Consider the following 27,751-nt stretch of genomic DNA (forward strand, 5'->3'; position numbering starts at 1 on the left):
TTGGCCACTAACCTGCTGCAATTTACCCCCGGGATTCTAATTAATCATCCATGGTGGGGTTGGAGCAGTAATACCAGCACTGGAAGTGAGGGAAATTCAGTTCAGGTGCAGCATTTAAAAGGCTGCAGCTAGTTAAAGGGTTCATCCATTTTCCAACAGCTGACAGTGCCAGCTGTCTCAAGGTGCAACCACCTCAGGTTGATCAGCATGAGCAACAGCTCCCAGGTTTTTTGTTGTATCTGTGGAACTGTTGCTGTCTGAAGTCAGGGCCAGACCCTTGGGTACAGAGGGCTGGGCACCCCAGAAGAGGATGTTTCAGGCTGTATGGAGGGAGGTGTCAGAAACTGTGAGTGCAACTTCCACCACCCCAAGAATGGCCACACAATGCAGGGAGAGGTTGCCAAGGTAAGTGAAGACACTCTCGCCAATCCACATCCTCTACCATTCATACAGCCTTCACTTGCCTCCTCACCTCTCATACTCTTTTACTCTCTCTCAGCATCTGGGTGTCAGGGAAACTCTCTTAATCAAAGGGCAACCTCTCAAAACACTCAAGCACCATCTTCATTCAGAACCACTCCAGCAACTGGCATTGTCTGCCACAAAGGCTTCTGTTGGCCTACAAGGATCCTTCATTTCACTATCATGGGATGTATGTGCTCATATGGGAGAAGTGACATGCCTTGAACATTCTCTTTTCTCCCTCCAAAGGAGTACCCCCTCTAATGGAATGTTTTCATCCAAAAGGGTATAGGACAATGGAATAAGTTGGGGGGGGGGGTGGCATTGAAGCAGACAGTAGAAATGGATTCAAGACACAATTAGATGCATGCCTAAAGAGAAGAGATTGAGTGAAATGGTTAAAATGTGGGTTTGATTTATGAAAAAATTATGGGCTTATTTGCGCCTGGTGGCCTTTCCATGGTTATAAAAAATTTTACGCTCTTATGAACACCAGAGATTACCTCTAATCACCAATTAACCTTGCACTCTAGTACATCTTATCCAGGTGTTACAGTGATCTTCTATCTAGTTTGATGGTCAATATTCTAAGGTTGTTACAGTATGGTCATTCAACACTTTGTCACACAAATGTGCTTAGTAAAGTAGTCATTTCGTTTTTTATTTAAACAGTAACCTATTTTTAATCTTTTTATATCATATTCAAATACATTTTGAACCCCTTAATCTGAACTGAATTCATATTTTTTGACATTGATACAGCACTTTCCCTTCCAGCACATGTTGAATTACAGTCCAACTAATTTGTTTTATTTGTTCTTAGATATGAGCAATGCTGGCAAGGTCACATTTATTACCCATCCCTAGTTGCGCTAAAAACTTGGACATGATGCTGTTCCCACAACATTGTTGCTCTTGTCCTTCTCAGTGATAGAGGTGGTAGGGAATGATGTGCTGTCAAAGTAACCTTGGTGAGTTGCTTTAATGCATTCTGTAGATCACACATACTGCAGTTGTAGTATGATGGAAGGAGTGGATAATGAGTCCAGCGGCAGGGGCACCAATCAAATCAACTGCTATGTCCTGGATAATGAGCTTCCTGAATGTTGTAGCTGCATCCATCCAGGCGACTGGTGAGTACTCCAGCACACTCCTGACTTGAGCCTTGTAGATAGTGGATGAGTCAGAACATGCATAACACATTGAAAAAAAAATCTCAGCCCTGCTCTTGTAGCCATAATGTTGATACGGCCAGTCCAGTTAAGCTTCTGGTCAATGGTGACCCGCAAAATGTTAATGGTTAGAGATTTGGCAATGGTACTGCAATTGAATGTCGGGGAGATGACTGGGCTTTCTCTTCTTCGAAATGATCATTACCTGGCACTTGCATAGTGCGCAGGGTACCTGGTGCTTGTCAGTGCAAGTCTGGAGGTTATCAAGGACCTACTATAGACTGGCCTGGGCTGCTTCATTATCAGACGACTTGTGACTGGAGCTGAACAGTGGAATTGTCAAGGAACAGCCCCATTTTTTACTTTTATGGCGGAGGGTCGGCCATTGATGAACCAGCTGAAGATGGTTGGGCCAAGGACACTTCTGTGAGGAACTCCTGCAGTAATGTCTTTGAGCTGTGATGATTAACCCCTGACAATCACAACAATCTTCCTTTCTGTCAGGTATGACTCCAGATACTAGATCCTTAGTTATGCTAGGGCTCCTTGGTGTCTTGATGGCAAAGGCAGCTACTCTCACCTCTCCTCTGGCATTCAGCTCTCATGTCCTTATCTGTATCAAGGTGTTAATGAGTTTAGGGTATTACTGTACACAAACCTGATTCGAACTATTTGATTAAAGAGATTAGAACCTGCCGCAAAAAGGTGATAATACTTGCTATAGCAGTGTAGTAAACGAGTCTGCACTGTTTATATATCACATTCATTCAGTTGGACTGTCAGCTATTTTATAACACTGGATAGAAATTGAGTGTAGTTTTATTACTCTTTCCCCCAAAGAAACATGCTCTGTATTTTTTTGACGTTACAAGTTCATGCTGGTCTCAGTCATTCAAACTACCATTCACACCATTCAAAGTCATTCTTGATTGGTCAGTAAGGACACAATAATTTAGATGAGGGTGATACCAGTGTATCTGAAATAGATTTATTAGCAATTAATTTCACAAAATAAGCATATGACCTCAGTGAGAAAGGAAAGTATGTAAGCTGTCTGGCCTTCAGCCACACAGAGAATCTCGAAACCTGTAATAGTATATTTCATATTCTGTATAAAATGATTCAATATGTTGATTCCATCAACAATGGCTATGCTTAGGATTAGCCAAATAATCAGAAACTGACTTTCTACATACAGGCACCTTGCCATAATGGCATTTCAATTACAGTATTCTAAACATCAGCCTGCATTCTGTGAGGCTTTCCATATACAAACTTGTCAGGAGTCAGCTAATGTTTGCTGCAGATACTGCTTCAGCGGTCAGCTGACTCCTCTAGAGCTGTATTTCAATCTGCTAATGTCTGTGTCTTTCAGCATTTAAGAACCAAAATATAAGATTGAAGCTTGTCATTCTTATTTTGATGCTTTCTTGCTTCTACCTTATTTCACTTTGATTTTGTTCCATCAGATATTTCTCTTGTGCTCAATGCCAAGGACCACTGCAGTAAGCGAGCCCTTGTGCACTATTAACTGAGGGAGTGCTGCACTGTTGGAGATGTCTTCTTTTGGATGAGATATTAAACCGAGGCCCCAGGTGGATGTGAAAGATCCCATGGAACTATTTTGAAGACGAGCAGAAGAGCGCTCCCCAGTGTCCTGGTCAATATTTATCCCTCAACCAGCATCACTAAAACAGATTATCTGGTCATTATCTCATTGCTGTTTGTGAGACCTTGCTGTGCGCAATTTGGCTGCCGCATTTCCTACATTACAACTGTGTCCACATTTCAAAAGTACTTCAGTGGCTGCAAAGCGCTTTGGGATGTCCTGAGGTTGTAAAAGGCACTATATAAATGCCAGTCTTTCTTTCTTTGAATTGTGATTTTTCCACATAAAATATCTGGTAATTTAACATTGCTCTGGCACTGAACAGAACCTAGTCAGCCTTGGCTCATTGGTAGCACTCATACCTCTGAGTCAGAAGATTATAGGTTCAAGTCCTCTGCAGAGACTTGAGCACATAATCTAGGCAGACACTTCAGTGCAGTATTGAGGGAGTGCTGCACTGTCGGAGCTGCTGGCTTTCAGATGAGATGTTAAACCGAGGCCCTATCTGCACCCTCAGATGAATGTAAAAGATCCTATGGCACTATTCCAAGAAGAGCAAGGGAGTTCTCCCTGGTGTCCTGGCCAATATTTATCCCTCAACCAACATCAGTAAAACAGATTATCTGGTCATTATCTCTTTGCTGTTTGTGGGATCTTGCTGTGTGCAAATAGGCTGCCAGGGTTCCTACATTGCAACAGTGACTACACTTTAAAAGTACTTCAGTGGCTGTAAAACAATTTGGGATGTATTGAAGTAGTAAAAGGCACTATATAAATGTTTCTTTGTTACTACAATTTGCTCACTGGAATTGACACGAGCCCATTTATGTTCTCTTGGTGTTCTCTTATCTCAGTTGGTAACACTAAAGCTGCTGAGAAATCTATGCACAATTGTCAAGTTTCAGTTTGCCCAATATGGAGTGCATAATCTCTCCCTGTAAGGACACATTCCTGCTCACCTAAATCTAAACAGCCTAAATCAAATTGGCAAAGCAAAGCCTTAGGAATCTTCATCTGGTAGTGCTGGAGTTTAACCGGCTAAAGCCATGAACGTTATCTCAGCAGGTCACTGGTAAGCGTATTGCAGCTTGTCTCGCTAGGATCACCCTATCCATTTGGGGGTTTAAGAAAAAGCTAGTTCTAAAATGGGAAAACAACGGAGTTTGTATTCTGGTAGGATTAAATCAAATGGGGTGAAATGCCTGCTTCATCCAAACCTATCTTGTGATAACATGTATTAATGACCTTTAGCTAAATGGCAACTTAGCTTACCTTCCGTTGGTCTCAGAGCAGTGACTCAACGAAACCCGCCTGCACATGTAAGAAGACAATTTCATTTGGTCCCTGGTGAGATGCTACAGCTGCACATTTGTGGGGTTAATGTTACATCGAAACTACAGCACAAAAAAAGAGGCCATTTGGTCCAACTGGTCTATGCCGGCGTTTATGCTCCACACGAGCCTCCTCCCTCCCTACTTCATCTAACCCTATCAGGATACCTTTCTATTCCTTTCTCCCTTATGTGCTTATCTAGCTTCCCCTTAAAAGCATCTGTTAATTGCCTCAACTACTCCTTGTGATAGCGTGTTCCATACTCTTGCCACTCTTTGGGTAAAGAAGTTTGTCCTGAATCCCCGATTAGATTTATCAGTAACTCTTTTATATTTATAACCTTCAGTTTTGGACTCCTCCACAAGTGGAAACATTTTTTCTACGTCTACGTCAAACCCTTTCATTATCTTAAAGACCTCAATCAGGTCAAACCTCAGCCGCCTTTTCGAGAGAAAAAAGCCCCAACCTGTTCTGCCTTTCCTGATAAGGATATCCTCTCTGTTCTGGTATCATCCTTGTGAATCTTTTTTGCACCTTCTCCAATGTCTCGACATCCTTTCTATAATATGGAGAACAGAACTGTGCACAGTACTCCAAGTGTGGTCTAAACAAGGTTCTATACAAGTTGAACATAACTGCTTTGCTTTTCAATTCAATCCCTCCAGAAATGAACCCTAGTGCTTGGTTTGCCTTTTTTATGGCCTTATTAACCTGCGTCACTACTTTTAATGATTTGTGTATCTGTGCCCCGAGGTCCCTCTGCTCCTCTATCCCATTTAGACTCTTATTATCCAAGCAGTACGTGGCCACTTTCTTCTTCCTACCAAAATGCACCACCTCACATTTGTCTATATTGAAATTCATTTGCCAATTACACGCCCATTCTGCAAGTTTATTAATGTCCTCTTACATTTTGACGCATTCTTCCTTTGTATTAACTACACCCTCCAATTTGGTGTCGTCCACAAATTTTGAAATCATTGAATCCAAATCGTTAATATAAACTGTGAACAACAGTGGTCCCAGCACTTCCCACCTTTTGCCGGTCTGAGTAGCTACCCTTAACCCCAACTCTCTTTTGTTTTGAAGCCAACTTGCTATCCATTCTGTTACCTGTCCCCTGTCTCCACATGCTCTGACCTTAGTCCTGAGTCTACAATGTAGTACCTTACCGAAGGCCTTTTTGAAAATCCAAATACATTACATCTACTGCATTACCCATGTCTACTCTTTCTGTTACTTCTTCAAAGAATTCAATAAGGTTCATGACTTTCCCTTCTGAAATCCATGCTGACTATTGTTTATTACTTTATTATATTTTTGTTCTCTAGATGTCTTCCTATTACATCTTTTGAGTAAAGATTCCATTACCTGATGTTAAGCTAACTGGTCTATAGTTCCTCGGACATGTTCTATCTCCCTTTTTAAATACAGGAATAACATTAGCTGCCGACCAGTCCTCTGGCACTATTCCCTTTTCTAATGAATTTTTATATATGTGTGTAATAGTGCCTCTGCTATCTCTTCCCTAACTTCTTTTAATATTTGCGGATGCAATCCATCCGGTTAGGGGTTAGGGTTGGGGTAAGGATTAAGGGTTAAGGTCCAGGATAGTTAGGATGCGGGGTAAGGTTGGGTTCTGGAATAGTTAGGATTAGGGTTGGGGCGTAGAGGTGGGGTCTGGGGTGGTTAGGATTAGATTTAGGGTTGGGGTCCTGGGTAGTAGTTAGGAGTCGGGTTGGGGGGGTGGGTTTGTTTTGGGGTATTTAGAGTTAGAGTCCGGGTCAGGTCAGAGTTCTCCTGCATTATGTCTAATGCAGGCCATTTGGTGATTGGGTTTCTAGTTTTGCAATCCAGTGCCTCTCTCTCCTTTTCTATTGTGTGGGTGTCCAGTTCATGCTGGTTTCAAGCCCTATAATTGCCAGGGGCTTGACGCCATGTTCCATGAAATATCTAGTGATAGCTTTGTCTTCATTTTCTGTTCTAATGGCACTGAGGTGCCTTGTAAGTCTGGTTCTTAGATTGTTCCCTGTTTTCCCTATATATAAGATGTGACACTGTTTGCACAGATTACGTAGATTACATTGTGCTGTTTACATGTAATCCTTTGGTTTATTAAGGCTGTTTTTCCCATGCTCCTGTTTTGTGTCATTTTTTTGGATTATTTGGTGTTTACATGTCCCACATTTCCGGTTACCATAGTTTTGAGTTGCCTGTTTCCTCACTCTGCTGCTGACCAATAGGTCTTGTAGATTTTTGCCCCTTTTAAAAGCTGATGTTATGCTGTACCGGCTGTGTGTTCACATCCCCTTTTAGTCTTTCAGAGTGGTTTTTAAGTACTCTGTTTATTTATTTGGCCATTGTGCAGTATGTTATTTGTGGTCGTCTCACTGTTTCGTGGCTGTGGGTTGTATAGTTCCCTCAGGAAATTTGACTTAACATGTCTGCGGAATCTTTTTGTGTATCCCCTCTGTCTTAGCACAGTGCAAAGAATTGTGGTTGCCTGATTGAAATCCTCAAGTTTTGTACATACGTGGATTAGCTATGACTTCAGCAGCCTGAAGGAAGAGGACGGCTCGGTCACATCCTCGCAGCCCGACATACTGAAGATCTGCAAATCCTTTTATGCCGGACTGTAGGACGCAAAGCCCACAGACAGCGCGGCCTCCCAGTCCTTCTTGTCGTCTATCACGGAGGTTCTAGACGACAGCAAGCAGGAGAGTCTGGATCACCCACTAACTCTGGACGAACTGACAAAGGCCGTCCGTTCCTTCGAGAAGAGTAGGACTCCCGGAAGCGACGGCTTACCGGTGGAGTTGTACTCGGCTCTATGGGACTGGATAGGCCCAGACCTGCTGGAAGTGTACGGGGGTATGCTCCTGGCAGGCAGCATGTCAGACTCCATGAGGAAAGGCATCATCACCCTCGTCTACAAGCGGAAGGGGGAGAGGGAAGAAATCAAAAATTGGCGATCCATCTCACTACTTAACGTGGACTACAAAATTCTGTCCAAGGTCATCGCCAATTGGGTCAAGTCAGGCCTGGAGGTGGTGATCCACCCCAATCAGACCTGCGCCGTACCCGGCAGGAAGATCTCTGATAGCCTGGCGCTACTCAGGGATACGATCGCCAACGTACAGGACAGCGGGGTGAACACCTGCCTGATCAGCCTGGACCAGGAGAAGGCCTTTGACAGAATATCCCACACGTACATGATGGACGTGCTCTCCAAAATGGGGTTTGGGGAGGGAATCCACAATTGGATCCAACTACTCTACACAGACGTCAGTAGCGCAGTTTCAATCAACAGGTGGGAATCAGAAAGCTTTCCGATCAAATCTGGAGTCAGGCAGGGCTGTCCTCTCTCCTCCGTCTTGTTCGTGTGTTGCATCGAACCCTTTGCTGAGTCCATCAGCAGGGATGCGGGCATAAGAGGGGTGATGATTCCAGGCAGCGGAGGCCTCCCTGTACATGGACGACGTCGCCGTCTTTTGCTCGGATCAGCTGTCGGTCCGCAGATTGATGAGCATCTGCGACCAGTTCGAACTGGCCTCGCGGGCCAGGGTAAATCGCAGCAAGAACGAGGCCATGTTTTTTGGGAACTGGACCGACCGATCCTTTGTCCCCTTCACCGTCAGGTCGGATTACCTGAAGGTGCTGGGGATCTGATTCAGGGGGGCTGGGGCGTGCACCAAAAACTGGGAGGAGCGTATTGCCAAGGTTAAGCAGAAACTGGGACTGTGGGATCGACGATCCCTCTCGATCGTGGGCAAGAACCTGGTCATCAGGTGCGAGGTGCTCTCGGTGTTGCTGTACGTGGCGCAGGTCTGGCCCATACCTCGCTCGTGCGCTGCGACAGTCACCCGAGCCATCTTCCGCTTTGTCTGGAGATCAAAAATGGACTGTGTCCGCAGGGTCACGATGTACAAATCTCCAGAGAAAGGGGGGGTAAGGCGTGCCCAACGTGGCCCTCATCCTGATGGCCACCTTTGTGTGCGGCTGCATCAAGCTGTGCGTAGACCCTCGGTACGCAAACATAAAGTGTCACTACGTGCTGAGGTTCTACCTGTCCCCGGTGTTGAGAAGGATGGGCCTGGCCACGCTGCCACGGAACGCTCCGTCCAGTTGGACCGTTCCGCCCCACCTGTCCTTCGTGGAAAAGTTTGTGCAGAAAAACACCTTTGACCACAAGGCGATCAGCAAGTGGTCCGAACGCAACGTCCTCGAGACCCTGCGGGAAAAGGAGATGGTGGATCCTGTCGGTTGGTTCCCCGAGCAAACTGTCAATGTCACTTGGCAGAACGCCTCATCGCCAGAGCTTTCAAACAAGCACCAAGACCTAGCTTGGCTGGTGGTGAGAAGGGCCCTTCCCATCAGATCCTTCATGCACTCCCAGACTCTCAGCGCCACCGCGCGCTGTCCCCGAGGAGGCTGCGGTGGAGACGAGACCGTCAGCCATCTCCTTCTGGAATGTGCCTTTGCAAAGAAGGTCTGGAGAGAGATGCAGTGGTATCTGTCCAGGTTCGTCCCGAGCAGTTCCGTAACACAGGATTCTGTGCTCTACGGGCTGTTCCCGGGGACGCACACTGAGACGGACATCAACTGCTGCTGGAAGACCATCAACTCGGTGAAAGACGCCCTTTGGTCTGCCCGAAACTTGCTGGTCTTCCAGTGGAAGGAGCTGTCCTCGACCGAGTGTTGCAGACTGGCACATTCCAAGGTCCAGGACTACGTGCTCAGAGACACACTAAGGATGGGTGCGGCCGCCGCAAAGGCTCTGTGGGGAAAGGCAACCGTTTAGCGCCTTCCCGCCATTGTATACCGAGGGGCTGAAATCAGGGAAAAACCCTCTCAGGCAGAATGTAAAATTCTAATTGATGTAATGTACCTGTAATGATTCTGTAATGAACCTGTAAAGAATCTGTAACGTACCTGTTATCAATAATCTGTATTGAGTGTAATGCAATGAGGCACCCTAGAGTGTCATGAACTGTAATTATGTCCAATGTGTTCATTGAACTGTACTTGATGTAACCTGCAAATTGTATGATCTGTATTGTGTACGTTTGGAACATGATATGACAACTGTATTGTATGTATTGCTGCAAATTTTATGAATAAAGTATATTTTTTGAATAAAAAAGCTGTGACTTTGCAAGTAACCAGAAGGGGGGGGTGTGTGGGTGTGTCCTTGTGGGTTATGGACAGCATCTTTCTCATAGGTCATTTGGCAAAGGACAATGGCAGTCGTGTCCTGCATTTGAGAATGGATGGAGATAAGGGAATGCACTGCTTGTAGTTCAGTTTGTAATCTGGTAGTTGGTTTGTTGAGGATGTTAATAAATTCTTCTAATTCTGTTTCTGTGTCTCTCCAAATTCCCCATATGTCATCCAGATATCTACCGTAACACAGCAGGAGCCGAGGACACTTTTCAAAGACGCTGTTTTCCCAGACTGCCATGTATATGTTTGCGCAGGCCGCAGCAAATTTCTTGCCCATGGTTGTGCCTTTAATTTGGAGATTGAATTCATCATTGAATTCAAAGTCATTTTTTGTTAGTCCCAGGTGTAGTAACTGGATTATAGCTGCATCGGGTCTGTTGGGCTGGGGGAATTTTCTGAGGATGTTTTCAACTGTCGGTGTGCCTCGGTCTGTTTTTATATTTGTGTATAGGCTTTCAATATCCATTGTAAAAAGTATTGTGTTCGAGGGTACAGTCAGTGAGTTCACTATTGCTGTAAAGTGGTATGTGTCTTTGATATAGCTGGGGTGTTTCTGTGATGGGGGGTTTAGGAATGAGTCGATGTATTCTGCTACATTGTAGGATTCGATACCACAGTCTGACACAATGGGTCTTTCTGGTGGGATTTCTCCTGATACTGTCCATGTGTCTGGATGCTTATGTATTTTGGGGAGTATGTAGAATTTTCTGGGTTGCGGTTGTTCCTCCCTCAGGTTTTCGACCTATTTCTGATTGATGTGATTGCCTTCAGTTGTGTTCATATGTTTTCAATTTCTTTTTGTGTTTCCTCATAGATTGATTTTGTTAACTTAGTGTAGTGGTTTGTATTATTTAATTGTCTGTGTGCTTCAAACAGGTACTGCTGCCCTTATCTGCTGGCTTTATGATGATGTCTAGGTTGCTTCTTAGATCCATAATTGCCCTGCTTTCTTTTCTGGTGAGGTTTTGTTTAACTTTTGATGTGGGGATTTTTTCTATTTCTGATTGTGTTTTTTTGGTGAAGTTTAAAAATTCAGGGTCTATCTGGTTATTTTGAGGGGTCCATTCTGACAGTGGTGTGAAAAGTTGTTTGTTTTGGGCTGCTGAAGTAGTCGGTCAGTTTTATTTTTCTGTAAAACCTGTTTAAGTCCACCTGAATCTGCTCTTTACAGTGTCTTGTGGCAGGTACAAAGGTGAGGCCTTTGTTTCAAACCCTTTCCTGTTTTTATGTGGGGGTAAAGAACTTGGGAATATTAATGATGGTTTTTCCTAGACTTAGGCTCTGCTTTTCTTGGGTAATGCCTCTTTAGTTTAAAGATTTCATCCAGTGATTTATTAGAACGTGTGCTGTGTTTTCTGTCCAGTGGATTTGGTCAGGGCCCACTCTGGAGGATCTGGTGGCTACTGCCGGTATGTAGGTTTGGGTTTTTATATACTGATTTAACTCACAGATTGTGTCCTTTTCTGTTTGTGGGAGTGTTTCTCTGAAATTGATTTCGGGCACCCAGATTTGTGCATTTGAGAATTTATTTTTTGCTACTTTTAGTAGTGACTGCAGTTGCTTAATTGCAGTCAGTGCTCTCTGTGTTCGGTTAATGATGCCAATCGAGAGCAGCACTTTATTAGCTTCTGGGCAAGGTTGCAATTTGCCCAGGATTGCTATGGCATGGGTGAAGTTAGCTCCCGGAAAGCTGTCAATTTGCGTGATTGGAATCGGGTATCTTTTTATGTGGGAGAGGTTAGAATCTCCCAATACCAGAATGGCCTTGGTAGGTTCCACTTTCCAGGTCACGTTTGGTTGCTGTTGGCGTGCCATTTGTACGTTTTCCCCTTCAGGGTCAGGTCCTGTCTTTACAGCTTTGCCTACTGGCTCTGTTACTGCACTTCCTGGGCTTGTTGGTCTGGTCCAGTTTCTCATTTGTCTCTGTGGCAGGGGTTAGTATGTCACTATGATCTTGGCGTCCAAATTTGTTGGGGACAGGTATCCCCAAGGAAAGGACAAAAAGATTGTGTAGCAGGATTGAATGGAATTATGGATAAGATCAGGGAGCAGACTGCTAGCTGTAAGCAGATGAGTATCGTCCCAAGGAAAGATAAGGGGGCACAGATTAGGGATTTTAAAAGTTTCTTCATTTATATTGAATCTCCAACTGATGGCAAATTATACATACATTTGAAAAACCTTTGAGAAACAGTCCAACACTGTCTTTCGCTTATGTACTTCTTCAATCCCTCCGAAGGCGAACTGATCAAACACTTTGTGAGATGAGGCTTCATACGAATCAATAAGGTCACAATAAAGTGAGCGTACAAAACAGCAGTTATGATCCGACTGACTTAGTACATTTAGTATAACTTATCTTTGTATGATAACACAACACAAAATGAGCATGATACGCTTCCCCACATCAGCAGGTTGTCTGACTTGACTTGAGCAAAATGGTTTCTGACTACCCTCTTTTGTGTTTCAATCTTTTCACAGCCCTTGCTGCCTCACTGCCTGGGTCTGTCTCTGTGTTGTATCTCTTGCTGTTAATAGCCAGAAAAAGAAAGCATGTCGGATCCCCTGCTGAACGTCCAGGACCAGCGATACTCTAACACAATGGGTGCAAGTCGTTTATCAAATACTTAGACAAGCTAATGAACAACTCATCGTCAACAGTCCATTGGGAAACAACATCAAAGTTAGCTCATTAGCATCTTAACCACCTCTCATCTCAGAGCCAACTTTTTAAACTTGTGTGAATACACTATGCTTTAAAACAGAACACTTAAAGGGAACTCTTCCTTTTCCTAAATGGAAAAATGGTCAAAATATCACTTTGGCACATTGGATTGAAACCAGAGAGGGGAAGCAAATGTGGTATAGCACAAGATGTTGGTTGAAAGTAATATGCGCACAGTTTCTCAGCCTGGAACAGAGCTTCTGCTCTTAGCAGAAAGAATCTTGCTATAATTGGATTCAATGGACTGACGCCAACATAAGAAGGGGAATTTTAACCCAACCCACCTGGCAGGAACGGGGCAGGCACGTAGTCTCTATAGCTGTTAAAGACTTACTGCCGACGCCATCTTAATTGGGCCGTTATGTTAGGCGACCGAGGTGCCCATCTGATTCAGGGGCAGTATCATGAAGAGATGCTAATTAGAGTGCTGTGATGTCAATAGGATCCCAGTGGCATTTTAATGGCCTACTGAGCAGGGCATCCGCTGCAGGTGCCCTGTTCAGTAAAAGCTGGCAGGGAAGGAGGTCAAAATCAGGAATGCTCCTCCGGGCCCCACACGTAAAGTCTGAGCCTCTGTTGCCCCAGGATCCCTTTCCACTTCCAACCCGCAAAACGGCACCAACTCTCCTTACCCCCCACCCCACCCCACCTCCCCTCTACTTACCTTAGTGCCATCAGGCAGTCTCCAGACTCTGCGATTTTGACCTGCCCGCAGCCAAGCAGCCGCCTCTTTCAGCCCGTTTCGGACGGGCAGCTGGCCAGAGGAATGTAAATAAGGCCTGTCAGCTGCGGCCTCCCAGAGACTCCATAGCAGGAAGGCCATTGGCTCCCCCTGACTGCTGCCTGGGATCAGTCACCCTAAAATATTTATGTGGCTACTTTTTTCCATATATTTTGGTACTTTGCATAGTAGTATGTGCAAGGTCACTCCTCGGGCATTATGGGGTAAATTTGAATTCTCCCCACTTGGTTGGAATGGAGCAGGCGAGCTGTCAAAATGGAGTGACTCCATTCCTGCCGACTTCCAATTTTAACACCATCGGTTTTGGTAGTGGATGAGTCCCTACCGGAGTAAGGTCGAAGCCTGATACATAAATGCTAATAGGGATCTATGATGTCAATAGAACCCCGATGGCATTTTAACTGGGGCCTGAGTGGGTGTAGGGAAGGAGATAATACTTGTGTTCTCGGGGAAAAGGCATAAGTGTGTATTTTGTAGGAAAAGATGGTCAAAAGAGGGGAAAAAATTCAGACTGGTAGTTGTCTATGTAATTGTGATTAAATTGGAAGACAATTATATTCATTAGAGTTTAAAATATCTATTGGGGAATTAGTAATTGAAGTACATCAGCAGTGAGTTAAACATTGTGACTAACTGTAAGAAGTAGGGGTGTTAGTATTTACAGTCATTGTGCGTATCCTAACTCCATTAAGGCCCATGAACAGATCTTACATTTTCTTTCCCTCAGTCACTATGACCAGGACTACTGAGAAATAAGTCATTGCTGAGACACTGGAATTAAAGAAATCTTAAATAACATCTGTATCTATCAGACCCATATGTAATGCAATTTTCTTAACCAGGCAGAAATACATAATTACAATCAAGATCAAATATTCTTTCTTTTGAAGTAACTTGATAAGCTTTCCTTATATTTAGTTTAGTGTTGATAAATACTCTTCCTTATGCAAAGAATACCTTCATATAGCTTTTATTTAGGGAGACCAAGACATGCTAAAATCTATTTCGATTCATCCAAAATAATTGCTCCGTGTTTAAGAACTAAAGTAACTCTCCTGTTTACAAAGATGAAATAGTAAATTAGATTAGTTTAAGTTTGAGTGAATGAGTCTGAGAATTTATTACTCTCATTGAAGGATTCATTTGGAATAAGAGCACAATGTAGATAAAGAATAACTATCCTGAGCAAGTTCTGATTTTCAAACAATAGTTAAATATCCATCACAACCAAATACCTACTATGAAAACCAAAGAACAAGATACATCAAAAGATCTTTTTTTTAAAAAATGAGAATGTTAGATGCAGTTGATACTTGCCCTTTATTATTCAGTCTTGGGATATGGGCATCACTAGCAGAGCTGGCATTTATTGCCCAGCGCTTGTTGCCCTTGAGAAGGCGATGGTGGGCCTTCTTCTTGAACCACTGCAGTCAATGGTGAAGGTATTCCTACAATGCTGTTAAGGTAGATAGTTCCAGGATTTTGACCCAGGGATGATGAAGGAACAGTGATATATGTCCAAGTCGGGATGGTGTATGACTTGCAGAGGGGCACTTGGAGGTGATGGTGCTCCCATGCACCTGCTGCCCTTGTCCTTTTAGGTGGTGAAGGTTGCAGATTTTGTGGACAGTACACAGTGCAGCCACGATACACTGTTGGTGGAGTGAGTGGATGTTTAATTTGGTGGATATGGTGCCAATCAAGCGGATTACTTTATCCTGGATGGTGTCGAGCTTCTTGAGTGTTATTGCAGCTGCACTCATCCAGGCAATTGGGAGTATTCCATCACATTCCTGACTTGTACCTTGTATGTGGTGGAGGTGCTTTGGGGAGTCAGGAGGTGAGTCACTCACCACAGAATACCCAGCCTCTGACCTGTTCGTGTAGCCACAGCATTTACGTGGCTCATCCAGTTGGGTTTCTGGTCAATAGTGACTCCCAGGATGTTAATGGTGGGAGATTCAGTGATAGTAATGCCATTGAATGTCATGAGGATGTGGTTATGCTCTCTCTTGTTGGAGATGGTCATTGCCTGTCACTTGTTTGGCATGAATGTTACTTGACACTTATCAGCCTAAGCCTGGAGGTTAACCAGGTCTTGCTGCATGCGAGCATGAACTGCTTCATTATCTAAGGAATGGAGCTGAACACTGTGCAATCATCAACAAGCATCCCCACTTCTGACTTTATGATGAAGGGATGGACATTGATGGAACAGCTGAAGATAGTTGGGCCTAGGACGCTGCCCTGATTCTTAAAGGAACACTCCACACAAGGCACACAAAATCTGTTTTACTGGAGTATCTCCCAATTTGTTAAAGTTTGAATTCTTTTATACTGGGCTTTTTAATTCAAAAATTTCCATCCTGCATATCAGGATAGCTACAGCCATTATACTAATCTCACGTTCATATTTAGCTCTCAACAACTTTCAAAAATGATGGTTGCTGAGTCCATGGTCCTCGGTCACAGCACTGAGCCAAGCACATCATTTTAGTAATATGCTTAATTTTTAGTAGATATTTTTTACACATCACCTCAGAATCAACTTGGATGACGAAAAAATCTAAATTGGCATTCATTAAGGTTGACTGTTCTTGCCTAATTACATTCAGCCGACGCTCTGACTATTACTTTTGTCTCAGTATTTATATATTTTCAATCCAGTAATGGATCATTTGCAGTACTGGCTAAGAAACATGTTTATGATGTAGCAATCCCCTGTCCAAATGGTTCCTGTCAAGCAGTATTCCATTATTATGGATGGGGAATTAATGTATGCCTGACCAAATATTCCCACTACCACATATCCAATATGTTGGCTTAAGCTATATGCAAGTCTGCCAGTATTTCATTGCAAGATCAACACATTACATCCTTTTTCAAAGTATGCATCTTATAAGACAATACTGTTGTAGGTCTCGAGTTATGTAAAACATTTTAGTGACTACTATAATATAAAAGAGAGGCTCTTACCTGAATCAAGAGTAAAAGGTCTGTCCTTTTTTGATTGCTGATAACAGCCCTGAAGTAACTGGAGGAGCTTTTTCACTGCTATTGGTTCAAGTCCCTTGTCAGTCTCCAAAGCTGCAGATAGGTACACCGTTTCTACATGTAGAAGAAAATGCATAGGGTTAATGTTCATATTTCAATGGCAAGTTCAATCCTAAGTACATTGACATTGACAAAACAATGTACTTATTGCCAAATAATATGCAAAATATATACAGAAATTTATGGAACAAATCAAGTTTATACTGTTTGATAATCTGACTTACTATTATAAAAATTGACAAAAATCACTGGAAACATGTAGTTGGTAACAGTCCTTAGTAACCACCCCTGCTGTTCATTCTTTATATCTTGTCATGTGAGCAGTGCAACAAAGAAGGAATGTTCTCAACTTGAGGTACATTTAGTCATCAGTCAGGTGACCAAAGACTTGAGATTAGTTATAAAAAGCTATACTTAAAAGTCTGACATTAGGCATCTATAATATATTTAATTTCAATACTTGGGGCAGGAGTTTCATTGAAAACTCATAAGTATCTAAATGACCTCTTACAGCTGGTGACATTGGAATAGATACTTTCAAAATTAAAGGTGACACATTTCCTTGTCACAGTCAATAACCCACAAAATAACTGTTATTTTATAATCCCTGATTATCAGATCTCATGTTGACAGTATTAAAATGTTTACAATTCTTACTAATAGCTGACAGAAACAGAGATCAAGAGAGAAAGATCGTCTTCCCTCATCTTCATTTTCTTAAAATAAAAAACAAATATGTTTAATTTTGAAAGCTCTAATTATCACCTGTGTTTTGTTGATAGTAATTAGAATATTTACATTTTCTTATAGCTATGAGAGAGACAGACAGACACAGAGGTACACATCTAGGCACTAATCACAAACCACCCAATTCAATGTTCACAGACCTCCCTATGAAAGTCACAAACCAATGCTGCCACACATGGGATCTCCCTCCCCGCAATGTTGTCAAACCCACATCCGGCCCCTCCCCTGCCTGCTGACAGTCACCAGGAATCCACCAGTGAGCCAAGCCCCACATTCAAATCCCAATTGTGCTAATTCTCCACTCCACTTTCCATGGTTCTGCCAAACTCAAAATTATTCCTCTATAGTAATGTCAGATCAGAAGGCTCTCCATGTTGTCAAACTGCAGTAATGTCAAACACTGGACCATTCCCCAGTGTTACCAAGGCACAAAACTGTCCACCATTACAGCACAATATCAGCTATCTCCCTCCAATTGGTGCATTTTGCATGCCATCTTGTTTTTTTACTCTCAGCTTTAAAAATTGTGAGACATAAAAAATAAATACAAATAAGTAAAGGGATATATATAATAAAAATGTAAAGATTATTCATTTACACAAAAAGCAAACACTGCAGATGCTGGAAATCTGAAGTAAAAACAAAATATCCTGGAAACACTCAACATGTTGGACAGCATCTGTGGAGAAAGGAATATAGGGTTAATGTTTCAGGTCTGTGTCCCTTCATCAGAACCTAATTCAAATTTTTTAAGGATGTAAATTCATCTGGTGAACGTGCAGCCAAATTTGTTGATGATCCAGGGACTGTTTTAGGTCTTGAAAAACTTTGGACTGTCCTGAACCTTTAATTTTGTATTTGATACAAAGTACATAAGTAAACCTAAGTAATGAGATAATTGCACGTATGTTAAGAACTGTAGGTGAATATTCAGAAATAAGATTTCGCCCTCAAAAAGACTGTTGATCTTGCGTTGATTTGTAGTAAAAGATACAATGTGTGATTTCAGCATTTAGACTATATTTTCAATACTAATAAATTCAATGAAGAATTAGTGGTAGTTGATGATAAGACAACTTCACACGTACAGTGCACCAATTTATATTAAAATCCTACAATGTTTCAGATGTCAACTGTGGTTCAGCGACAGCGCTCTCTCCTCTGAGTCAGAAAGTTGTGGGTTCAAGTCCCACTCCAGAGGCTTGAGCACAAAATCTAGGCTGACACTTCATTGCAGTACTGAAGGAGTGCGGCACTCCGTCAGAGATGCCATCCTTCGGATGAGATATTAAACCGAGGCCCCGTCTGTCCTCTCAGACGGATGTAACAGATCCCATGGCACTACTTTGAAGAAGAGCAGGGGAGTACTCTCCGGTGTCCTGGCCAATATTGGCTTGAACCCACAACCTTCTTAGTCAGAGGCGAGAGTGCTACCACTGAGGGCCACGGTTGACACTGTGAGGACTCACGTTGCAGTTTTAGATTAGCTGAGGTTTTTGGAGGATAAAGGATAGGTCTCCAATAAGGAGGTGAGGAAGGTATGGAGGGGAATGGTAGTGGTTTAAGTGGGCGATATTCCAGAGGTTGAAGATAGAATTGGGAACAAACCAGATGTGTGATTGAAAACTCAGCTTGAGGTCAAACAGAACACCAAGATCGTGCACCACCAGGTTTAGCCTGAGCAAACAGCCAGGAAAGTTGGTGGAGGCAGGTGCTGGTGAAAACCAAATAGTATAATTTGAGTTCTTCTGATGTTGAGCTTTAAAATGTTCCAACTCATCTAGGACTTGATGTCAGACAGTCAGTTAGATAGTACAGTAACAACCCTGTCAGTGATGGAGGCAGAACAGTACAGTTGGGCAGCATCACTGTACATGTGGAAGCCAACCCTATGCTTTCAGATGATGTCAAAGGGGGAAGGGCTAGATATAGGTGATGGGAACCAAGGATAGAGTACATGAAACAATGTGGGGTTCTTTCTGGACATGAGATGTGAAAATTGAGGAGACTAAATGATTGGGTTGGGACAGCTAGGAGACGAACCATCAAACAAAAACTTGCATTTATATAGCGCCTTTAACATAGGAAAATGTCCCAAGGAACTTCACAGGGGCGTTACCAAACAAAATTTGTCACCGAGCCACAAAAGGAGATATTAGATCAGGTGACCAAAAGCTTGGTCAAAGAGGTAGGTTTTAAGGAATGTCTTAAAGGAGGAGAGAGAGGCAGAGGGGGTTAGGGAGGGAATTCCAGAGCTTAGAGCCTAGGCAGCTGAAGGCACGGCCGCCAATAATGGATCAATTAAAATCAGGGATGCGCAAGAGGCAAGAATTGGAGGAGTGCAGAGACATTGCTGCAGGAGTTCCTCAGGGCAGTGTCCTAGGCCCAACCATCTTCAGCTGCTTCATCAATGACCTTCCCTCCATCATAAGGTCAGAAATGGGGATGTTCGCTGATGACTGCACAGTGTTCAGTTCCATTCGCAACCCCTCAAATAATGAAGCAGTCCGAGCCCGCATGCAGCAAGACCTGGACAACATCCAGGCTTGGGCTGATAAGTGGCAAGTACATTCATGCCAGGTAAGTGCCAGGCAATGACCATCTCCAACAAGAGAGAGTCTAACCACCTCCCCTTGACATTCAACGGCATTACCATCGCCGAATCCCCCACCATCAACATCCTGGGGGTCACCATTGACCAGAAACTTAACTGGACCAGCCATATAAATACTGTGGCTACGAGAGCAGGTCAGAGGCTGGGTATTCTGCGGCGAGTGACTCACCTCCTGACTCCACAAAGCATTTCCACCATCTACAAGGCACAAGTCAGGAGTGTGATGGAATATTCTCCACTTGCTTGGATGAGTGCAGCTCCAACAACACTCAAGAAGCTCGACACCATCCAGGACAAAGCAGCCCGCTTGATTGGCACCCCATCCACCACCCTAAATATTCACTCCCTTCACCACCAGCGCACAGTGGCTGCAGTGTGTACCATCCACAGGATGCACTGCAGCAACTCGCCAAGGCTTCTTCGACAGCAACTCCCAAACCCGCGACCTCTACCACCTAGAAGGACAAGAGCAGCAGGCACATGGGAACAACACCACCTGCACGTTCCCCTCCAAGTCACACACCATCCCGACTTGGAAATATATCGCCGTTCCTTCATTGTCGCTGGGTCAAAATCCTGGAACTCCCTTCCTAACAGCATTGTGGGAGAACAGTCACCACACGGACTGCAGCGGTTCAAGAAGGCGGCTCACCACCACCTTCTCGAGGGCAATTAGGGATGGGCAATAAATGCTGGCCTCGCCAGCGACGCCCACATCCCATGAACGAATAAAAAAAAAATCTCAGAGGATTGTAGGGCTGACACAAACACTTAAAATTATCATGATGGCTTAAATGGTCAGTGGTTAATTGATACCAAATGACAACAGAAAGGCATGCTGGTTCTCTGACTGCATCCGATCCAATTTAAACACATGGGGCATGATTTTAAGAGTGAAAAACGGGTGGGCTGGGGGTGGGGGGGCATTCAAAATTTCAACCATTTCAGACCCGCCCATTTCCGGTTTTCACTGGGGCAGGATGAGGGGTGGGCGACCAACCCGCTCCCAGGAGGCGGGTCGGGCTTCAGGCCTCCATTTTTCCACAGTTTCCGATTTCAACCCCGGGGTACTGGGATTCCCAGGCCTTCTCTTTCACACCTCGTGAAAGACGGCGAGAAGGCATGAGACAAACAGGTCGGTGCCTTTCTGGCACAGCTTGTGGGCTGGAAGGAACAGGACTGCATCCCCCAGGCCCAATAAGCCTACCTGCAGTGACCCGCAAACGATCATGGACCTCCCCCCCAACCCCCACAGATCCCCGATTGCAGACCCCCCCCCACCAATGCCCGATCGCGGACATCCCCCCGATGCCCGATCGCAGACCCCCCCGATCGGCAATCGCGGACCCCCGACCCTGATTGCCGATCACGGAGCCCCGACCCTGATCCCCCTCCCCAACGATCACGGACCCCCATGATGACCCCCAATCCTGAACCCACCCACCCCCCGTGACTGACCACCACCTGCCAACCTATGTCCCCGTGCCAACCCATGCCCCTTCCGCGCCCACCCATGCGCACCCCCCCCCCCAATCCATACAAACAAAGACTCACCTGGACACGTCCTCTCCCTGGCTGTTCTCCCGTCCGACTGAGACCTGCCTGTCAATTAGGCCAGTCAGTTGGACGGCAAAGACAAAAAAGAATAAAAGACGTCCTTACGTCAAAATCTTAAAGACGTCCGGGAAACCCGTACTTCCGGATCTCCCGTCCACAATTTCATAGAATCATAGAATCATAGAAGTTACAACATGGAAACAGGCCCTTCGGCCCAACATGTCCATGTCGCCCAGTTTATACCACTAAGCTAGTCCCAATTGCCTGCACTTGGCCCATATCCCTCGATACCCATCTTCCCCATGTAACTGTCCAAATGCTTTTTAAAAGACAAAATTGTACCCGCCTCTACTACTGCCTCTGGCAGCTCGTTCCAGACACTCACCACCCTTTGAGTGAAAAAATTGCCCCTCTGGATCCTTTTGTATCTCTCCCCTCTCACCTTAAATCTGTGCCCCCTCGTTATAGACTCCCCTACCTTTGGGAAAAGATTTTGACTATCGACCTTATCTATGCCCCTCATTATTTTATAGACTTCTATAAGATCACCCCTTAACCTCCTACTCTCCAGGGAATAAAGTCCCAGTCTGTCTAACCTCTCCCTGTAAGTCAAACCATCAAGTCCCGGTAGCATCCTAGTAAATCTTTTCTGCACTCTTTCTAGTTTAATAATATCCTTTCTATAATAGGGTGACCAGAATTGTACACAGTACTCCAAGTGTGGCCTCACCAATGCCCTGTACAACTTCAACAAGACATCCCAACTCCTGCATTCAATGTTCTGACCAATGAAACCAAGCATGCTGAATGCCTTCTTCACCACCCTATCCACCTGTGACTCCACTTTCAAGGAGCTATGAATCTGTACTCCTAGATCTCTTTGTTCTATAACTCTCCCCAACGCCCTACCATTAACGGAGTAGGTCCTGGCCCGATTCGATCTACCAAAATGCATCACCTCACATTTATCTAAATTAAACTCCATCTGCCATTCATCGGCCCACTGGCCCAATTTATCAAGATCCCGTTGCAATCCTAGATAACCTTCTTCACTGTTCACAATGCCACCAATCTTGGTGTCATCTGCAAACTTACTAACCATGCCTCCTAAATTCTCATCCAAATCATTAATATAAATAACAAATAACAGCGGGCCCAGCACCGATCCCTGAGGCACACCGCTGGACACAGGCATCCAGTTTGAAAAACAACCCTCGACAACCACCCTCTGTCTTCTGTCGTCAAGCCAATTTTGTATCCAATTGGCTACCTCACCTTGGATCCCATGAGATTTAACCTTATGTAACAACCTACCATGCGGTACCTTGTCAAATGCTTTGCTGAAGTCCATGTAGACCACGTCTACTGCACAGCCCTCATCTATCTTCTTGGTTACCCCTTCAAAAAACTCAATCAAATTCGTGAGACATGATTTTCCTCTCACAAAACCATGCTGACTGTTCCTAATTAGTCCCTGCCTCTCCAAATGCCTGTAGATTCTGTCCCTCAGAATACCCTCTAACAACTTACCCACTACAGATGTCAGGCTCACTGGTCTGTAGTTCCCAGGCTTTTCCCTGCCGCCCTTCTTAAACAAAGGCACAACATTTGCTACCCTCCAATCTTCAGGCACCTCACCTGTAGCGGTGGATGATTCAAATATCTCTGCTAGGGGACCCGCAATTTCCTCCCTAACCTCCCATAACGTCCTGGGATACATTTCATCAGGTCCCGGAGATTTATCTACCTTGATGCGCGTTAAGACTTCCAGCACCTCCCTCTCTGTAATATGTACACTCCTCAAGACATCACTATTTATTTCCCCAAGTTCCCTAACATCCATGCCTTTCTCAACCGTAAATACCGATGTGAAATATTCATTCAGGATCTCACCCATCTCTTGTGGTTCCGCACATAGATGACCTTGTTGATCCTTAAGAGGCCCTACTCTCTCCCTAGTTACCCTTTTGCCCTTTATGTATTTGTAGAAGCTCTTTGGATTCACCTTTGCCTGATCTGCCAAAGCAATCTCATATCCCCTTTTTGCCCTCCTGATTTCTCTCTTAACTCTACTCCGGCAATCTCTATACTCTTCAAGGGATCCACTTGATCCCAGCTGCCTATGCATGTCATATGCCTCCTTCTTATTTTTGACTAGTGCCTCAATCTCCCGAGTCATCCAAGGTTCCCTACTTCTACCAGCCTTGCCCTTCACTTTATAAGGAATGTGCTTACCCTGAACCCTGGTTAACACACTTTTGAAAGCCTCCCACTTACCAGACGTCCCTTTGCCTGCCAACAGACTCTCCCAATCAACTTCTGAAAGTTCCTGTCTAATACCATCAAAATTGGCCTTTCCCCAATTTAGAATTTTAACTTTTGGGCCAGACCTATCCTTCTCCATAGCTATCTTAAAACTAATGGAATTATGATCACTGGTCCCAAAGTGATCCCTCACTAACACTTCTGTCACCTGCCCTTCCTTATTTCCCAAGAGGAGGTCAAGTTTTGCCCCCTCTCTAGTCGGGCCATCCACATACTGAATGAGAAATTCCTCCTGAATACACTCAACAAATTTCTCTCCATCCAAGCCCCTAATGCTATGGCTGTCCCAGTCAATGTTGGGAAAGTTAAAGTCCCCTACTATTACCACCCTATTTTTCTTGCAGCTGTCTGTAATCTCCTTACATATTTGCTCCTCAATTTCCCGTTGACTATTTGGGGGTCTGTAGTACAATCCTATCAAAGTGATCTCTCCCTTCTTATTTTTCAGTTCTACCCATATGGACTCAGTGGGCGAACCCTCGGATATATCCCCTCTCACTACTGCCGTGATGTTCTCCCTAATCAAGAACGCAACTCCCCCTCCTCTCTTACCTCCTGCTCTATCTTTCCTATAGCATCTGTACCCTGGAACATTGAGCTGCCAGTCCTGCCCCTCCCTTAGCCATGTTTCAGTAATAGCTATAACATCCCAGTCCCATGTACCCATCCATGCCCTGAGTTCATCTGCCTTGCCCATCAGACTTCTTGCATTGAAATAAATGCAGTTTAATCTAGACTTCCCTTGGTCTTTGCCCTGCTTTCTCAGACCATCTGTCCGGTCATGTTCTGTACACTCTCCCTTACTGCCTTTTGTTTCTGTCACCACTTTATTTCCCACTGACTTCCTGCATCGGTTCCCATCCCCCTGCCACATTAGTTTAAACCCTCCCCAACAGCACTGGCAAACACTCCCCCTAGGACATTGGTTCCAGTCCTGCCCAGATGCAGACCGTCCAATTTGTACTGGTCCCACCTCCCCCAGAACCGGTTCCAATGGCCCAGGAATTTGAATCCCTCCAGCTTGCACCATCTCTCAAGCCACGTATTCATCTTAGCTATCCTGTCATTCCTACTCTGACTAACCCGTGGCACTGGTAGCAATCCTGAGATTACTACCTTTGAGGTCCTACTCTTTAGTTTAACTCCTAACTCCCTAAATTCAGCTTGTAGGACCTCATCCTGTTTTTTACCTATATCGTTGGTGCCTATATGCACCACGACAACTGGCTGTTCACCCTCCCCCTCCAGAATGTCCTGCAGCCGCTCCGAGACATCCTTGACCCTTGCACCAGGGAGGCAACATACCATCCTGGAGTCTCGGTTGCGTCCGCAGAAACGCCTGTCTATTCCCCTTACAATCGAGTCCCCTATCACTATAGCTCTGCCACTCTTTTTCCTGCCCTCCTGTGCATCAGAGCCAGCCACGGTGCCATGAACCTGGCCACTGCCACCTTCCCCTGGTGAGCCATCTCCGCCAACAGTATCCAAAACGGTATACCTGTTTTGGAGGGAGATGACCGCAGGGGACCCCTGCACTGCCTTCCTACTCTTCCTCTGTCTGTTGGTCACCCATTCACTATCTCCATCAGTAATTTTTATCTGCGGTGTGACCAACTCACTGAACGTGCTATCCACGACTTTCTCAGCATCGCGGATGCTCCAAAGTGAGTCCATCCGCAGCTCCAGAGCCGTCAAGCGGTCAAACAATAGCTGCAGCTGGACACACTTCCCGCAGGTGAAGGAATCAGGGATACAGGAAGGAGCCCTGAATTCCCACATCCCACAAGAGGAACATGACACGGCGCTGGGATCTCCTGCCATGACTTAACCCTTAAATTAGCTTAAGAACAACTACCCCCCCCCCCCCACGCCCCCTTCCCGGCTTGGGGTCAAAATCATGCCCGTGCTGTTTTATAAAAGCAACATTACTTCAGAAATATTTTTGTGACTGTTCAATCAATGTGAAAGCCTATACTGACTGAGTTAAATAAATCACTTCAGTAGTCCTTTGCAAAGGGATTGTGTCATAGGTTACTTCTTTTTGAATTGTTGCACTATCTATAGTATCTGACTGTTTAAGAGTCAAGCCATGCTTCTTTGAAATGCATCTCAATTTGCTTTTCAGATGTCACCTCAAATCTATTGACGAGAGACAAATGTGGTAGAAAGACAATGGAGTATTGCAAGAAAGGAGACCCCAAACATGCATTTTCCTTTGAAGCTTTGATACAGACCAGTTACAGCTACGTGAAGCGGGAATACAAGATCCAACAGCATATTACTCTGAACAGTGTTTGTCAATCACTTCTTTTCCAGTGTGAATGTCAATCAAACTACAAAAACTAATCTCGTCACCAAAAGAAGGTGTCTTTTTAAGTAATCTAAAGAAGTGGGATTAATTCACTGCTTTCCCATTTAGCAAACTGGATAAAAGAGAAATCACTATGGAGATGTTTTCAGTACTTTGCACCTTATTATTGGTTTCAATTATTTCAGCTCCTTTTCAAAGTCGAAGGAGCAACACTTCTTTTCACAAACGCTAGTTATTTGATGCTGGTTCCTAAGGATACAAGAACATACATGGAAGATGCTTTTACTCTCAGTCGGTTCAAATTTTAAATAGATCCAGCCAAGTTTTGTCCACTTGAATTGATTACTCCTCTTTGTGTGAGCAGATAAAGCCAATACAGATTGAATTTAAAATGACTGGATCAGTCTAATTACTGCAGTGAAAACAATTGATGTGGTATAAAACCTCACTGCAAATCTAGAAATAATAATCTTCCTTATTTGCAATTCTGTCAGCTTTGAGGACAGAGGGAAAATAAATATAATGCTATATCGTTGTCTGAAGCCACAGGCCTTAACATAAACAGTTAAAGCAAAACCACCTTTAAATTCCAGCTCACTTACGCAATATGAAATCACCCGCCACGATGGCTACTGTTATTTGACAGGAAATCCATGTGCTTTGGAGAACAGATAGAGCATTTGAACAAAGCATCCCTGCACTTATTCCACTAGAGGATCAATTGCTAGTGGAATGTTTGCAGTTGCTTACAGCTGGAAACCATTTACTATTAAAATAATTTGTAGCTGAATAAAAGAAAAATTAATTAAACAGATTGGTTTAGGGCCCGACTTTTTATACACCCAGTCACACTGAATAATAAGTGTTCCTAAAGTAATAAAATAATGAATTTTGAACAGATCAAAAAACATTCATTAGCATGGTACGCACCCAATTAAAGTATCACACCAGTTTTACACTAAGGTTGATTCCGACATTCACTGATTAGAAATAAGGGATTTGATAACTGGGTCAGATCATCTCACTTGCCCCATTTTCAGCAACAGAGGGGTCAGTTTTAACCCCAGAGCGGGTTTCGGGTGGGCGGGACGAACGAGAAATGCACTCACTGATCTAAGTTTCGAGCCTGGCCTATTTTAACTCCCGGACCTCATTTAATACTGATCCACTTGGGAAGAGGGCACAGAGCAGCTGCCAGTAGGGTAAGATCACCAGTTTATAGATAAGTGGCAAGAAGAAGCTTTTGAGACGGTCCTGTGAGAGGGAAGGGAGGGAGTCTGAAGCAGGGGAATCCGTGACTTTCCTCGTGGGGCCCGGAGGAGATTTTTTTTCACTTACCTGGAGAGCCTCTTCATCCTTCTCACCCGATGCTGTCTTGCTTCAGCCAGGCAGGAAACGCATGGTAGATTCCTGGTTCAGGCCCCAGTTAAAATGCCACCGGGATTCTATTGATGTAATAGAACCCTCATCCACCTGCAGGTTAACATCGGAAATAGCCGCAAAGGGTTGAGTTCCCTGCTTGTTTTTAAACTGTCCCCCAGCCAGTTTCCGCTGGGCAAGTAGGGTTAAAATTGACCCAATAATGTTTTAAATTATTTCACTAGTGTAAATCTGATAATCTACTAGATGTTACTAAATAACATAAGAACATTAGGAACAGGAGTAGGCCGTTCAGCCCCTCAAGACTGCTCCGCGACTCAGTTAGATCATGGCCGATCTGTATCTCAAATCTGTTTACCCTCCCTTGCTCCATATCCCTTGATACTCTTAACTAACAAAACTCCATCTCAGTCTTGCATTCAGAGCCTTCTGGGGGAGAGTGTTCTAGATTTCTACTACTCTTTGTGTGAAGAACTGCTTCCTAAGGAGAGGGACAGC

At 44.3% G+C, this 27,751-nt stretch overlaps 1 protein-coding gene across 5 annotated transcripts in view; it reads right to left on the reverse strand.

The window, feature by feature from the left end:
• mylka (myosin, light chain kinase a) overlaps positions 1-27,751 on the reverse strand; it is a 316,681-nt gene that overhangs the window by 244,268 nt on the left and 44,662 nt on the right. For all 5 annotated transcript variants that reach the window (XM_067987458.1, XM_067987459.1, XM_067987462.1 and 2 more), the window contains exon 2: positions 16,242-16,373. The gene's annotated coding sequence lies outside the window, so the exon portion shown is untranslated. The remainder of the gene's footprint in view (positions 1-16,241; positions 16,374-27,751) is intronic.

The sequence above is a fragment of the Heptranchias perlo genome, chromosome 7 (genome assembly GCF_035084215.1).
Source record: "Heptranchias perlo isolate sHepPer1 chromosome 7, sHepPer1.hap1, whole genome shotgun sequence".
Taxonomy (NCBI): domain Eukaryota; kingdom Metazoa; phylum Chordata; class Chondrichthyes; order Hexanchiformes; family Hexanchidae; genus Heptranchias; species Heptranchias perlo.